This window comes from Ptychodera flava, unplaced genomic scaffold (assembly GCF_041260155.1).
Source record: "Ptychodera flava strain L36383 unplaced genomic scaffold, AS_Pfla_20210202 Scaffold_51__1_contigs__length_905262_pilon, whole genome shotgun sequence".
In the NCBI taxonomy this organism is placed as follows: domain Eukaryota; kingdom Metazoa; phylum Hemichordata; class Enteropneusta; family Ptychoderidae; genus Ptychodera; species Ptychodera flava.
The window spans coordinates 179,557-194,549 of record NW_027248373.1 but is presented as its reverse complement, the minus strand read 5'-3'; the positions used below and the strand labels follow the sequence as shown (position 1 = coordinate 194,549).

General features: G+C 40.6%; 1 long non-coding RNA gene across 1 annotated transcript in view; it reads right to left on the bottom strand.

The window, feature by feature from the left end:
* The window catches only part of LOC139128380 (uncharacterized), a 75,379-nt gene extending 62,342 nt beyond the window's left edge, over window positions 1-13,037 (bottom strand). The window contains exons 1-2 of the long non-coding RNA XR_011551276.1: window positions 12,821-13,037; window positions 3,365-3,492 (exon numbers count right to left, since the gene is read on the bottom strand). This is a non-coding gene — a long non-coding RNA (uncharacterized lncRNA). The remainder of the gene's footprint in view (window positions 1-3,364; window positions 3,493-12,820) is intronic.
* Window positions 13,038-14,993: the final 1,956 nt, after the last annotated feature.

The following is a 14,993-nucleotide window of genomic DNA, read 5'->3' as shown; positions in this document are numbered from 1 at the left end:
TCCTATCGGCCATGTTTCTGCCAGCCATTCGCCCGTGTCCAGATTGTATAACTGCACACGTTTGATATCATTTGGCGCCATCATAATTTTACTACGCTTTTCACTACGGATTTCTCCAGCCTTTTTCCGTACAAACTGTACAAACTGTGCCGGCTCCGGCTTCTTCCCAGTTTCAAACAGATCTTTATAATCTTCAAAGTTCAAATGTTTTCTAACACAAACATCTTTCACCCCTTTATTTTTTTCGTCTCCGAAGTTGGAGTTCGAAAAGCATACACTTTCGAGCGTATGCCGACAAAATCAAGAATAGGTTCACCATTCAACTCATCTTTAAATTTACCTATCACTTTTTTATTAATCTTCGGAAAGTTGGGGGCTATCACACCGCTCATCCCACTAGTATCATATATAGACTTCTCACCATTCTTTTCAACATCTTCTCGGACTATATCATTGAAAGTTACGTCCGGATCCGGGATCGGCACACTGTAAACAAAACTATCAGTATCCATGTAGGCTAATCGTATTCCAGGGAACTGGGCCCGAAAGTAATTGTAATGCGTCTCATACATTAGCAGCTTAGAAAGTTCCAGTACTGCGGCGCCGATGAAACTGGTTTTACATATCTATGCTCATCCGTTTTCAGTTCCAGTAGGGCACTGTCGCAGGAATCGCCATCCTCTTCGGAAGTTATGAAAGTTATATGTTTCATCTTTGGATTATACTTCTGAATCTTTTTACGGCCGCTATCCGTGACCGTTCCAGTCCGAAACAAATCTAAAGTCTCTGTACTTTCGAACATCCTCTATTGTCTTACCGAACATTGCATTATTCATCAGCTTATAGAAATTCTTTTCAAAATCTGTCTTTCCCTTTGTTCTCATTTTAGTGTTAAAGTCAATATATTTCGCGAGACATGGAGCCTCATCGAAAGCAAGCACCCGATAAATCTTTTTCAATCTCATTCCCATCCGAAGATAGAATTCCAGCAACTTGTAGTGTAAGACGTATCTCTCTCTATCCATCACACTTGTAATCAGTCGACCGCCCTGCCTCGGAAATTCATAGTGATGCGGCGCTAATGGCAAATCGCTGTGTTCTTCATGTAATTCGGCTGGATATTCTAAGTCTACTTCTAGAAAACTTGGTGGAAAGGTGGAACCAGGTCCCCACCCTCCGGAACCCGCTCCCCCCTCGGCTCCCCCTTCTTCCCATTCCTCCCACTCTTCCATCGTCATCCAATGAAGTCCGCCCGTAGGCATTGCCTGACTCATTGCCCAGCCGTAGAGATTGTTTGCATCGAGATATTTTATTTCGGTCACCGGTTTCTCCGGATCGTAATTCCCGCCGGCGGGGCCAGCGTAAGCAGGATGATTTGTCTGTAAATAATGAATATTACACTGGCTGATGCCGCCTCGAATCCCCCTCTGTACGAAATTCATCTGCTCAGCATCTTGAATGAGCCCAAACTTATTACCCGTGTAAAGTAACATAGCATCCCATGTCAAGCCAGGCGCTGACATGTAATGGGCCGGATCTAACTTATATGCTTCTAAACATGTGTCGCGAAAATTTTCGAATATATTAGCAAGAAGGAGAACATCCGTCTCACAATAGAATTCCATATAATCACGAATCGTCTTACATCCAACTTCGTTCCATACTCGCAAAGCATGTTCGTAATCGGACTCTGAAATCCCCTCTTCCGTCAATTCGCTATAAAATTCCCCCCTCTCCGGGAGCTGGTTCTCTCCCAGTCTGTCAACCGAGTCTAAATATTCGTAGGGGAAGAAACCTTTCGCCCTTTGAATGTCCGGGTACGAAAGTGGGGCCGCCGTCCACCCGTGGGTCTCCGGCACAGTTTTTGCCAACTTCGCCAATGACCCCATCATCAACTGAGCACTGTCCATAAACTTTATAGAAAATAACGTCTCTTTATCTCCCTCTTCCCATCGACAACAATTGAGCCACTAAAAATAAATGTTTTCGAGAGACCCATAATTCCACCATTGCTCGTCTTAGCTATTAAATTTGGCTCTTGTCCGGAACCCCTCCATCTATTTCATGTAACTTTTTCAAAATAAAAGAACCATCGTATCCCTTGAGATTGTGAAAGTAGATAGGAATGGTTCTCGACGGGCGCCCTCCTTCACTACTCGGTATCCTGCCGGCTCTCCACATGCAATACAGACTGGATCACATCCGTCACGCTGGTAATTAGATCTATCTTTCATCGGTATTATTTTCCAATAATACGATTTCGAATAATACTCGGCCCGTTCTTCATATCCTTTAGAAAGTCTGTTAACACAGGAGAGACCTGTGAATGTTCTTTTACCATAAACAGTGGGTCGGCCCGGGCCCCACCCCCGTTCCACCATAACATACGAAAGACAAATTGGAATGTGTCGACCGGTCCCCTTCTCAATAATTGCCTCAGTATCTGCATAGACGACGTAGGGGGCGGGGACCTTCTTCCGATGTCCTTCGAATTGACACACTTCCTTAGGAAAAACTGGCTGGGCGTCGTCTGTTCCACAGTACACCTGATGTATTTCTAATTCTTCTGTTGACTTAAAACCTCTTTTACAAACCAGCAAATACACTTCTGTCTGCGCTCATTCTTTCGATTAGTACGAGAATTAAAGGCGATTTAACGAAGTAATTGGCACGAAGTGACCCCCACCCTCCCCACCAACTATCAGTAATATATTGGCTATTTGATCCGTTCCACCTTCGGAACCACTATATAACACAGTTATGTCGGACGGGGCGGTATCGACTCGTGGATCTGAAACACTTGAAGTTTCGTGCTCGGATTTTGCTGCTCGAAGCGCCTGAATACAGTCAGATCGGCGGGCGTAGGAAAGGGAATACCTTCCCAACAGTAGTCAGCCATAAATGGGGCGTACGTATTCCATTTTCTCCTTACCTGACCACATTTCTTTTCACGAAACTCGGGGTCGGCCAACTTTAAACTTGCTACGATGGCGTATTGAAAACAGTTCTCGCTGCCCGAAGGTAGCACCAGATCGCTAACACAATGCTTATTTTTTAACCATCCGGGAAGTTGGACTGCGCCAGTCCCCAGCCCCGAGTAAAACTTCTACTAGAATTACTTCAAAATTAAGTATCTCCTCGAGAACGAGACCAGAACCCTCAACATTTTCAATTGTATCAAGCATACGATCGTAGCGATCTATTAATTGTTGCCCCACATCCAATCCCGATCCTCTTACATCTTTTGTGTATGTTCATTTAATTTACATACAATGTACGCGGTTGTGTATTACCAGTTTTCGGATCCGATAATTTGACTTCCATTTCGGTATAAACAGAGTACATCTTTCCCCTTTGACCATACCTTCAATATCCACCAGCTCCCCGATATCCTTGACTCGCTTGACTTCAGGAAATTCTTTTCGTAAAACTGCTCCCTTGAATGCTGTATGTAATCGACGGGCCATAATAATCTTTATGATATATACTATCCTAAAAATTTTTAAAATGAAAAAATAATTATTCTATGATAGGTCATCAAAATCCACTATAATATTTTTGTCAGCATTTATTTGTTTATATATCTCACCTAATCTTTCTAAGTCGACTAGTTCTTCCGCATCTTGAATTTCTGGTTTATTAGGCGCAGCACAAAATATTAATCTCTCAACAGTGAAAGAAAGAGCACGCTTACTTAAGCGCGGTTTAAATGCTAAGAATTCTATCTTACTACCTTTCCTGATATTACGAGGTACAATAGCAGGATTTTCTCGGACTGGTAGTAACGGGCTCACTGTTTTAAAACCGCAGTCAATTTCTTGAACCATATCAATACATGTAGCGAAATCGTGATTTCTCCCTCTTTTAAACTGAAATTTAAAATACGCCACTGGCTGAGGCCCCTCGCTCCCTCGCTTCTGATAAACTTTAGATGGATTGTAAAATCCGGTAGTATTCTTGGAGTTAGCGGCCAGGCTTGCAGCATAACTTTTAGCAGTGCTTGCATCGAAACTTTCACCTAGGGTACGGAATATTATTAAATCAGTAAACTTTTGAAGACTCGGTTGCCAACGAACACACATTTCATCGCATGTAGCAGGATCGTTGGATCCATATTTAGGTCCGATGTTGAAAACCACTTCTAGCTCACTGTCTACGATATATAATAGGATCTACCAAAGATTCACCAAATATGAGTTTGCCGTCACTGATTTGAATATTCTCTTCTCCGGTTTCAAGTATTTTTATTGCAGTTGAAATAGAAAGGATTGTCATTGTCTTATCGTATATATCTTAATAAAAAATAATTTAAAAAAATTTTTTCTATGATATAGTATCCTAAATGTCATACATATTCATAAATGGACCAACTGGAAGTGGTAAGAGTTACGATGCAATAAATTTGGATCCGTATCACGTACCAGAATTTGACACTAGTTTTTCCAGCAACATTGCCGACTTTTATAATGGGCGCTCCCCCGTTTCGATTGCCGATTTTCAGAACCAGTTTATAGAACATACGCTTAGTTTACAATGTCAGGCTGGGAGGAGGAGGGAGGAGGGGCCCTCCCTTCAGAACAATACATTATTTGTGACTCTTCCATAATTCAACATCTGACTTTTTCTCGAATCCGGGGCGTTTCCACGGAGTCGGAAGAAAAAAAGATTGTTTCTAGAGCATTTGACCATTTACATAGTTTCATTATCATATTCAAAGATATGCCTTGGGATTATTGCAGGCGGAATGTGTTGACTCGAGCCAGGTCGTACGAAATAGGCGCCTTAGAAGAACTAGAAGAGATTCACAACAAGTTCAAACAGACTTTCTTAGAAATTTGCCACGACTATAGGCTTCCATGTTTGGTAATTCGGAACGCTCTTACCCCCCTCGTTCTCAAGAATATACTTAATCCAACAATTGATACCGAGACAGTCGGACCAGTAGAATATCCACGAGCTTTTGACTTTGGAATTGCATGGAGCGGCGGCAGCCAAGGATTTTTAATAGACGGTTTCAAGGAGGAGGAACTTGAAAAAGCGTACTTCCCACCTGGTCAAGAACAACTAGAACAACCTCGAGTGTCACTAAAGAACCTACACAAACTTCTTAACGCTTGTGAATCTGTGTGTGCTTATAATGCTTCGTTTGACCTACGAGCACTTGACATTATGAAACCCTACGGTTCTGTAACACCGGACTTTGAAGTTACTTGTCTATGGCTCATGTCAGTTGTGTACATTATACTTCAACCAGAACTTATCGATAAAGCTGAAAAAGGGGACTCGAAAGAACGGACTGTGGTAACATGAGAAGTCGTTTTGAAGATCTTGCAAACTTAATATGTTCAGGAACTGAGGGGGTACCACCTCATCCACATACTGCCGAAAAGATGCAGTAAGTGAACATTACTTACGACAGTACATGATAAATACTTGGCCAGGTGGGGGGTGGAAGTGGGGTGGTAAACTGACACTTTCGGCTTTCAAGAAATTAAGACTTTTTCCATGGTACTTATTGAATAACTTTCGTAAATACTTACGTTAGTACTTGACAAGTACCAGCACAGGAACTTACGTAGTACTTGACAAGTACCAGCACAGGAACTTACGAAGTTCTAATAACATTTTCCTCTGGCTCCCAACTATTGAAACTTTCTGGATAACCTTTCCATTTTATCAGATAATATTTCTTTCCTCTAATTTTTTTCGTCTTCAAAATTCGTTCTACTCTGTACAGCTCGTCCGAAAGGGCGCTCTGAAGTTCATCGGAGTAGAAAGTGCCGAGTATTTCCTCTCCATTCAGATCTTTTATTTTGTAAACTGGTGGCGTTCCCAAGCCAGCTGCGTACACAACTTTTGAAACCACGAAAATCTCCTCTGTCCAATTTGGTAAATATCCTTTCTTGAAAGTGGTCTTGTATTTTGTAATTCGGACTCGTTCTCCCGGCTTGAATTCAGGGTTGGCTCCCCCGGCTGCCAACTCAGGACCGAATAGTGTATAAAATGCCTGCCAATCGTTCTCCTCTGTTACGTCCCTGGGTTTCATTTTGATACTTCCATGAACGGTGTTATTGTAATTCTCGAGAAGGTGGGGTAGAATGGGGAGCCAGGAACGTGTCTGTTTATATGTAAAGTATTTCCACATCATCGTCTTGAGGGTTCGATTAAAACGTTCAACGACGCTAGCTTTTTTGTCACTGTAGGTGTGAAACCAGTGAATTCCCACCTCCTGGAGCCACCCCTGCATTTTTCGATTAGTAAATTCCCGCCCCTCATCTGTCTGAAGTTTGTCGGGCCTTCTCCCGGATTTCTTAATCACGTCTTGTAGCGCCTGCAACGTATCATCAGCCGTTTTTGACTGTATAGGCCTGGCCCATGCGTATTTGCTTAGCACATCGATTACTGTTAGCATGTATCGAATGTTACGGTTCTCTTTTGCGAATGGGGGAGGGAATTCCACGAGATCCGCTTGCCATTGAGAGTCTATCGATGTTACAAAAACGCGCCGGCCGCCACGAGTACGAGGGACCGGTTTATGTAGATTATAGGTTAGCTGAGTTTTTAACCACTCCTGCACCTCTTTCTTGGTCACTTTCAGTCCGCTGGCGCGCGCTGCGTCATATAATTTTTGTACACCTCCAAAACAGTTTTCGGGTTGTAATATAATTCTCTAAGAGTACCTTCGGCTTCAGCTTCCATAATTGCTATATTATACGAATAATTTATGTCGTACGGATTCCGTAAACGAAATACTAGTTTACTGAATGGCCTACTTTTCAATTGCTTGATTAGGCCCACGGCTTCCCGTTCTGACACCTCCATTCCATATTCTTTTATAATAGTTTTGTTGTCTATCTTGTTCGGTGTGTAAAATAGTACTAACATCTGTATGTTTCCCTAAATGGTTTACTAATACTAGTATATTGTTGAGTCAGAACCCAGACAGATAATCCGTCATGTCTTGCGCTGAAACCAAGTTGGACTAAAACGTTACTGCGCTTCTTCATATCTTTGGACGAGGCGCAGTCGTCGAGTACTATTAAAGTGTTTGACCGGCCCATTCTTTATGCACGTAGGCTAGTGTATCATCCACAGCATCGAGTCCGACTGGAAATATAAACACGTTGTCATCGGTGAAAATGAATCTTCTATTATACGCTTTATTATTCATGAATGTTGGGCAAATGAATATCACATATTCGAATTTCCTTAAGTACGGACCGGTGAGGAGGTCCAACATAAATTCTGTTTTGCCAGAATATGTCGGTCCAGTTATAATCATGTTGAATGGTGGGGTTCGTAACATTGCCATCTGGATCGGATCTATATACTGTACATTAATGAATCTCTTCTAGTTCTTTTAAGTTACTGGTCGAGTTAGATGAAACAACCAGTCACATCGACAGCATCTGAATGAACTATATAGTTAGTGACTTTATTCCAGTACCTACAATAGTAATGAATATTGCTAAAGATAACAAACCAATTTTACCATATTCGTGAATAGGGTCTGCGCCGGCTGCTGCCTTAGGAATCCGAGTCGTGTCATTGTGAGGTGACTCTCCGGCTTCGTCCTGCCACTTCACAGGATCCGGACCCCCTCCTTCCATCTCATGTATAGCACTTTCTCGAACTTCCGTGTTTATATCACCGTTCACCCCGAAGACCATAGATTCTGTTGCGTATTGCAATTCATTATTATAACCCGAGATCGCCGGGCCCGAAAGGATGACCATCTCAGACGGTAAGAGAAGTAAATTGGGTGAAACTGCCATATCAAGTTTGACACCAGTATTCATTATTGTGTCTTGATATCGCCTATAACTAATTACTTTGTCGGTATTACGAATTTCATCTTCGAGGAGAACACCGAATTCTTTTCGGACTTGCTCTGCACTGCCAGTATCACCCACTATGGTACTGCGAATATTTGCTTGTGCGCCGAGTATGCAATATACGTAGGCTTCAAGGCTTTCATTGAGGCGAGCGAGACCGGCCTTTGTTAGTCCCGAGTCTCCTGTCAGAGGAATGAAACTATTATATTGTCCCTCCGATCCATCATTTCGGAAGAAATAGTAGTGTGGTCGTCTTTGTCGGGTAGTACATGTTTTTTCTTTCCAAAAATGGTATGTGTATAGAAAACGCCTCCGTCGGCGGAGAGGAAAAAGTCCGACCGTTGTATATCGCTTTTGGCTGTCGAACAGGGCCCCGATTAGTGTAATATTCATATCCATAACCAAGACCTTTATTTTGACCTTTTCGATAACGAAAGTCGGACTTCGTTGGGCTTATATTTCCAAATTCTGTACAGAGAGTTCATATTGGACGAGATTGTACGGATTGTCCCCCGCTTTGAAGGTGGGGGTATCGTCTGGAAGTGCAACGCCCATTTCGTGAAGGATCCTACGTATTGTAAAATATACATGGAAACGGCAGAATGATCGTATTTGCGGAGGAAATTTCTTATCGACGAGATGGGCGAATGATATACCGCAACCAGTAGTGCTGCACCATACGGCGAAATTTAATTGCTGGTCCCAGTATTTCATCTTTGGGGCCGCCCAGCCATATATTACTTTCTTTTGCTGATCGATGAGTGATTACGTTATCTTTAAATATATCCCGTGGATGAAAAGTAAATTTTTCTGTCGGCGTTACATATATTTCTAAGTCCATGAGAATAGGTTTTATTCCTCCGTTCGGTTGGAAGGGGGGTATCAGAATGCTGTACTGTTGGTATGCTCGTCTTATTCAATTGAAAAGCAACTGGGAATAAGTCTGTACTCATTATTCGTGTTTCTATATACATATAGATTTAAATGGAGGAGAATTTTCCCGGAATCCCTGTCGGAACGATTTCGTTAGGGGTACTAACATTCCAGACTATGTTAATACTTTATTTCGGATTCAGGTTTAAACGAATTTTTTATTTTACTAAGAATAGATAATATACTGCAAACAATGGAGAATTTAATAAAGACATCGGCAAATACAACTGTGGCACTACCAACCGCAGCGTGGACAATAATCGATCCATAATAGAGACGAAACGTGAAAAAATACTCTGTGTCATCGCAAGTGGTCAAAGCAAGTTATTTTTGGTAAGGAGATTACAGTGTTGACGTAGAGAAAAATGGGGAGATGAAACGGTGAATAAAGCATTTAAAGTCTATGAAGCGAAATACAGTTCTCTTATAAGTGATAATATCACTCAAAGTTTCATAGATCTAGGAGCCCGCGCAATAAGTCAGGTAGTTCCAATCGATGATCGAACAAACTATGCCACTGATCTTAAAAAAGATTTTATTCTAAACAGTGAAATAAAAAGATTATCAGGACGGATAGCGTACACGTGGGGCCCCATACTTGCTCTAGTTTCCACCGGTTTAATTACGGGTAAACATTTAAATTTTAAAAAAATCGGGTTTAATATAGTACCTGAAATAAATGGATTCAACTTCGCCGACTCAGCAAACGACTCCGTCAGAAGCCCCGCCGACGACCCCCACACCGCAAACGGAAACGATTCCGACACAGCGCAACATAGAGAAAGTGTCGTTACCGACGAAGCATCCAGGGAGAGTTGCTGCGGGCAAGAAATTAGCGGAATGGAACAGGCAAAAACAAGGAGAAGAAACTAAAAGCAATGATTCATGATAGCGATGCGGTAGCGACTGAAGCAGACCTACCGCCTACAATGAAAGAACAGTGTGATAATAATTCACGCTGGTATAATAAATGTTATCTTGTTTTAGGAATTGTGGGAGTTTCATTGACTGCATTAGGACTATATTGGGGGCGTGCTCGGCATACCCCCTGTCCCGTTAATCGATCGAGTCCAGATCGGAAAGATCCTCCCCAAAATAAGAAAGCGGAAAAAACAGAGCCAGTAGCGGCTTCCGGGGGCCAGCTCCTCTACATTGTATGAGATGGATTAACTCCCCATATTTTTTATTTTTATTTTTATTTTATATACTAGTCAGCAATCATGGATATTAAAACAATTGTAAACACAATGTACGATGGTATTGTAATCGCAGGACTTGCGATGGGATATCTAATGATCTCCAGCAAATTTCTGAAAATAGAGGTTGGCGATCCAAGTCGACCAAATTTGACTCGATTGGCAAAATTAGGCGGTGCTACTGCCGCCGCGGTAGCAACCAAAGATCTCCTTGAACAGAAAAATATTATTCCTGCAGAACCTTATACTATGTAATGGGTACCTTCGGAATAATAATAATATTCATCGAACACTTATACTTAGTAATATATACATACAACGTACAACGATGATCATTTGGATTGAAAGCGAAACAGGCAAACCGGTTACTATGTATTTTAACCCTTGTATTGACATATCAAAGTTTACGAAGATAAGACTGCTCGAGTGTTCACTCTTTTACTCATGGTATAACATAACGAGGACGAATAGTATATTAAAATATCAAGAAGGTGGACAACCGAAGAAGTCTATAACAATACGTCCAGGTAACTACAATATCAATACACTCAACAAAGCCATTGGGTTGAAGCAAAAAATTAATTTTGAAGAACATCTGCCGACAAACCGCGTTCTTCTAACTTTGGCTAAAGATGTTAGAGTATTTTTTAATGCCACAGGTAACTTCGCTAACCTCGTCGGCTTTTCAGAAAAAAATGAGGACAACCCAGTGGAAAAAAGTACTATAGTCCAGGTCAAGCGGATTTCTTAACAGTCACTAAATATATAGTTCATTCAGATGTCGTTGATGTTACTGGAAATTATGTTTCATTTGGCTCTGGCGAATACATACAGGGGAAAGTATCGGACCGTTTACAAATACTTCCCATTCGGGAAACAAAACGAATAAGTGAAAAGGTTCACCTATGATTTAAAAACGGCTCAATTTCCGTGCCACTGAGAAAGGGGGGGAGGGGGGACGATGGATTCAATGCGTATTTGGATAACAGATCAGGATGGGAAGATGATCGATTTCAATAACTGGCCCGTCACCTTTTGTATTGAATTATTGTAGCCGTTCCAAAGCCCTGTCGGAACGGTTCCGAAGGGGGGCCTACCGGAAGATAAACCATCCCACAACCAATCCTCTAGCAATATAAATCATTTCATATTTCTTTTGCTCAGGACTGGGCTGATAATAATCTGAGAATTGAACTGGACTTGACGTAGAGTTGCTTTGCACCGCTTCTGCTTCTTCCAGGATTTCTGCATCTGTATCTCTTAATTCTACCGCAGCATGCGCATCCTTTGCTTGATTTTCTCTTTCCCAGTCAGCCTGTAGTAATCTTTTTTCTGACCAGACGTTGCGATCATGTTCAAATTTTCTAATGCTTTATCATGTCTAATTTTCTCTTCAATAAGAGCCTCACCATTCCCAGAAAGCTTTTGTCCGATAATATTTCCTCCTGTGAATGCCGTTGCATTTAATACAGCACCGAGAACTGTCATTCCTATGCTGAAGCCATGGTTGTGTATATTACAAGGTATTATTTTAATTTTCACTGTATATAGGTTCGTATGTCTGGTCCAGGTCTAGGTGCAATTCGTGTACAAAATCTTGAGCTTGAAGATCTGAGTGATGTTAAAGTTAACAATAATACTAAGATGGCTGCTAATCATAATAAGGATTAGTCCTTCGTTATAAAGACCGCGAAAAATATTTCGTTTTAGCCAATGCCGCGGCGCCACCCCACGAACATGCTGTAGAATTTTCCGAACTTAAAGACATTGATGAAACTGTAATTGACGCCACAAAGGCTTCGAATGATCCTACTCCTTTTGCTCTGACATGGGATTCGGCTAGTCAGAAATTCATGCCTTATAATGTGCCGCGTAACATCTTAGATATATTGGATAGTGAAATTAGTGGTGGAGTTGCTGAACTGCCAGGAACTCCAAATGTTATTTATTTCGATAGCAATGTTAACAAGTACAAGTTGCTAGATTTTCGTCTTTGGCTTACTCCTAAGAATCCATACATTGCACTTCTTGGTATACCGATTCACCTTAAAATTAGTCCTCTTAATACAATAATGAAGGCAGATAATACACTAAGAAGGTGGATAAACGAGGGGGAGAATTATTGCTCGTATACAGCTAGCGGAGTTCCAGTAAGATTATTTTGGGACACAACTTTAAAGAAACTGGGCTGAAAAGTGTGGGGAGGAGGTGGCTGAATTAAATTTACAGACAGTCCAATCAACAGATGACTGATAATATGAAAGTAATTGAGCATGGTACAGTTGTTATCAAATGTATAAAATTAGGTACAGGAGACGAGTTTGATGATTTAGTTGGAAATATTGCTTTAAAAACAGATTCAAGAACACCTTGCACTATTTTCATAACTATTGATAAAGATAAAAAAGATTTAGATATTTTTACTCGTACTCCGGAAGAAAGTAGTTCCGGCAACATTTCATTTGTTAAAAAAGATACAACTACTTACACTTTAGATATCAGTACCATTTATCTAAAACGTCTCATATTGTTTGAAGTAATGGTCTTCAGACATATTTTAAGTTCGGAGGAAAATTCTAAAATTTTATCTATCGGGTGAACAAGTTCGTACCGATAGGAACTAGAGTCGTTCAGAAAAAATTCTGAATAAAATGTTTCTGAAAACTGTAGACTTTCAGACCTCTGAAACCACGTGACAAGTTGCTAAGCAACTGAAGTCCGGTATTGCGAAAGCGGTATTGCGAAAAGTCCCTGCTGAAAAGGTATTGCGCAACATTGGTTCGGTAGGGATTAAAATAGGTGAAAATCTCGTTCCGATAGGCGTAGGAAAAACATAGTAAACGAGTATATACTTACATCCAGAAGACAAAAATCAGCACTGGAACGGGCACTGGAACCCTTAAGGAGCTGTACAGAGCTGCAGCACAGTCGGAATCTATCTAACAAATGATCCGATAATGTTGTTCCGACAGATGTACTGATAGTGAGTCATAGCTAGTGTATTGCGCAAGTTCCATTTGGAATGTGAATGACTCAGCAGGGAATTTCCCCGCTTAGTACAGGACAATGCACTGCTGCGCAAGCTGCTGCGCGTGAGTTCATATATAGGTCAGGGTCACACTTTAGTTACATGGATGGTTAAATTTTCCTTCGCTCCATGTAGATAAATGAATAAAATGGGTGTAAAAATTCTTATTAATCCTAGTTGACCACGTTTTCTTTACTACTTATATATATATATATATATATATATATATCTATATATGTTTCAAATTCATATTTGTACATAAAGTAAAGATACCATGTCAATTTATAAATTTGTTTTACATCTATTCATGTTCTATGAAATAATATCTAGATATCAGCCACAAATGTCGTATTTAATGAGGATATATTCATTTTTTCCGAATGAGGGCCGAATTTAAAGGTCAGTAAAAGATAAAGTCAGGTAAGTCACTAGCCTTGCACATGGAAGGTAGTACACAAGGATCATTGAAATATGGTAGATTATATCCAGTTAAAGCTCGTTATTGGCCTTAAAATCCGACTAAATTACAAGATGAGTCATAGCCATAGGCTGCAGAGACTACGGCACTCATCACTATCACACACATCACATTCCGACTACATACGCATTAATTTTTAAAAAATATAGCAAATTAAGATTAATATATCGGTAAATTTACCAATCGAGGCGCTAACTAAGTATCATAATGTCTGGTCAAGATTGACTGGTAGAGCTACCAAATTGAAAATGATACTGATTTACGGTAAATTTTGTGGGATGACTCGGAACTTTTTTAAATGAACATAAGCTGTAACTTGTGGCAAGTTTTTCAGTATTCTGCTTCTGTATTTCAACTACTGTGTCTGGCTCTAATCCCATTTGTCATGCCGAAATTTCGAGTATTCCTTTTTGTCAACACAGCTTGTATGTGTGCAGTGATCATATTTTATTGTTTACAAATGAATTCTAGTCCTGACTTGAATACTATTTGCAACAATAACATTGTACATAACACTCATATAGGTTGTGTTGATATGCTAAATACTTGGCATTAAATTACAATTTATGGAATCGATATAGAAGGTGTAAGGAAACCACAAGACAAACGTTCTGTAAAAATAGCCAAACATGATCACTTATATCAAATGGTAAAACGTTCGGTGCGATTTTGAATTAAGTGTACTGGACAAACCTCCGTCCTTTGATAGAGAAAATTTCGATAGAATTTCGGCGTCGAATGTACTTTCTGCATTCTCCTTTGTCTTCGTCGTTGATGTAAGCTCAAGTACACTTGTTCTAGTGGTGTCGTCCGAATTAACTGTTGTAGTGGTGCCGTCCGAACCAACTGTTCCAGTGCTGTCTTTCGAATTAAATACTGTAGTGCTGTCATCTGATTTAACCATCTCAATACTGTTCCTTTGGGCCAGTGATGTCTTTCCTTCAGGTTCCGTCTTTTCTGTTGAAGAGTGTGTCATATTGACATCTCTTTGGCATCCCTGGGCATCACCATGCACCAAGTCGTGTACAACTGAACTCACTGAAGGCAATTGAGGTTCATACGATGAGTCTGAAAATAGACGATTTTTGGTTGTTACGATGTACTTTTAAGCCAACCACTAAAATACACATATCCACTCTTTCCATTTGTCATCAATTGCTTTATAGCGAAATAAACATGTAAGCTCTTGTGTGTTAGAAGCAACCAAAACATCAAATAATGCTTGTGAGTCAGAAACAGCTAACTTTGAAGTTGATCACTTACTGAACTGACATATAAAGAATGCTTGGTGTCCGCAGTAGACATCATGGAACTCATATGGCGTAAGCCTGCCAGACAGAAATCAGTATAGTATTAATAGGCTATAAATCCTCGACGGGTCATATTTCTGGCAATGCCCTGATAAGCCGACATGAGTCATGTGCAAAACCGAGAGACTATTCGATAAGTTATATGTTGACTACAGGGCAGGGTCAAGTCGCGATCTGTATTTCGGTTACCTTTATTTCATGTTAGACATATCA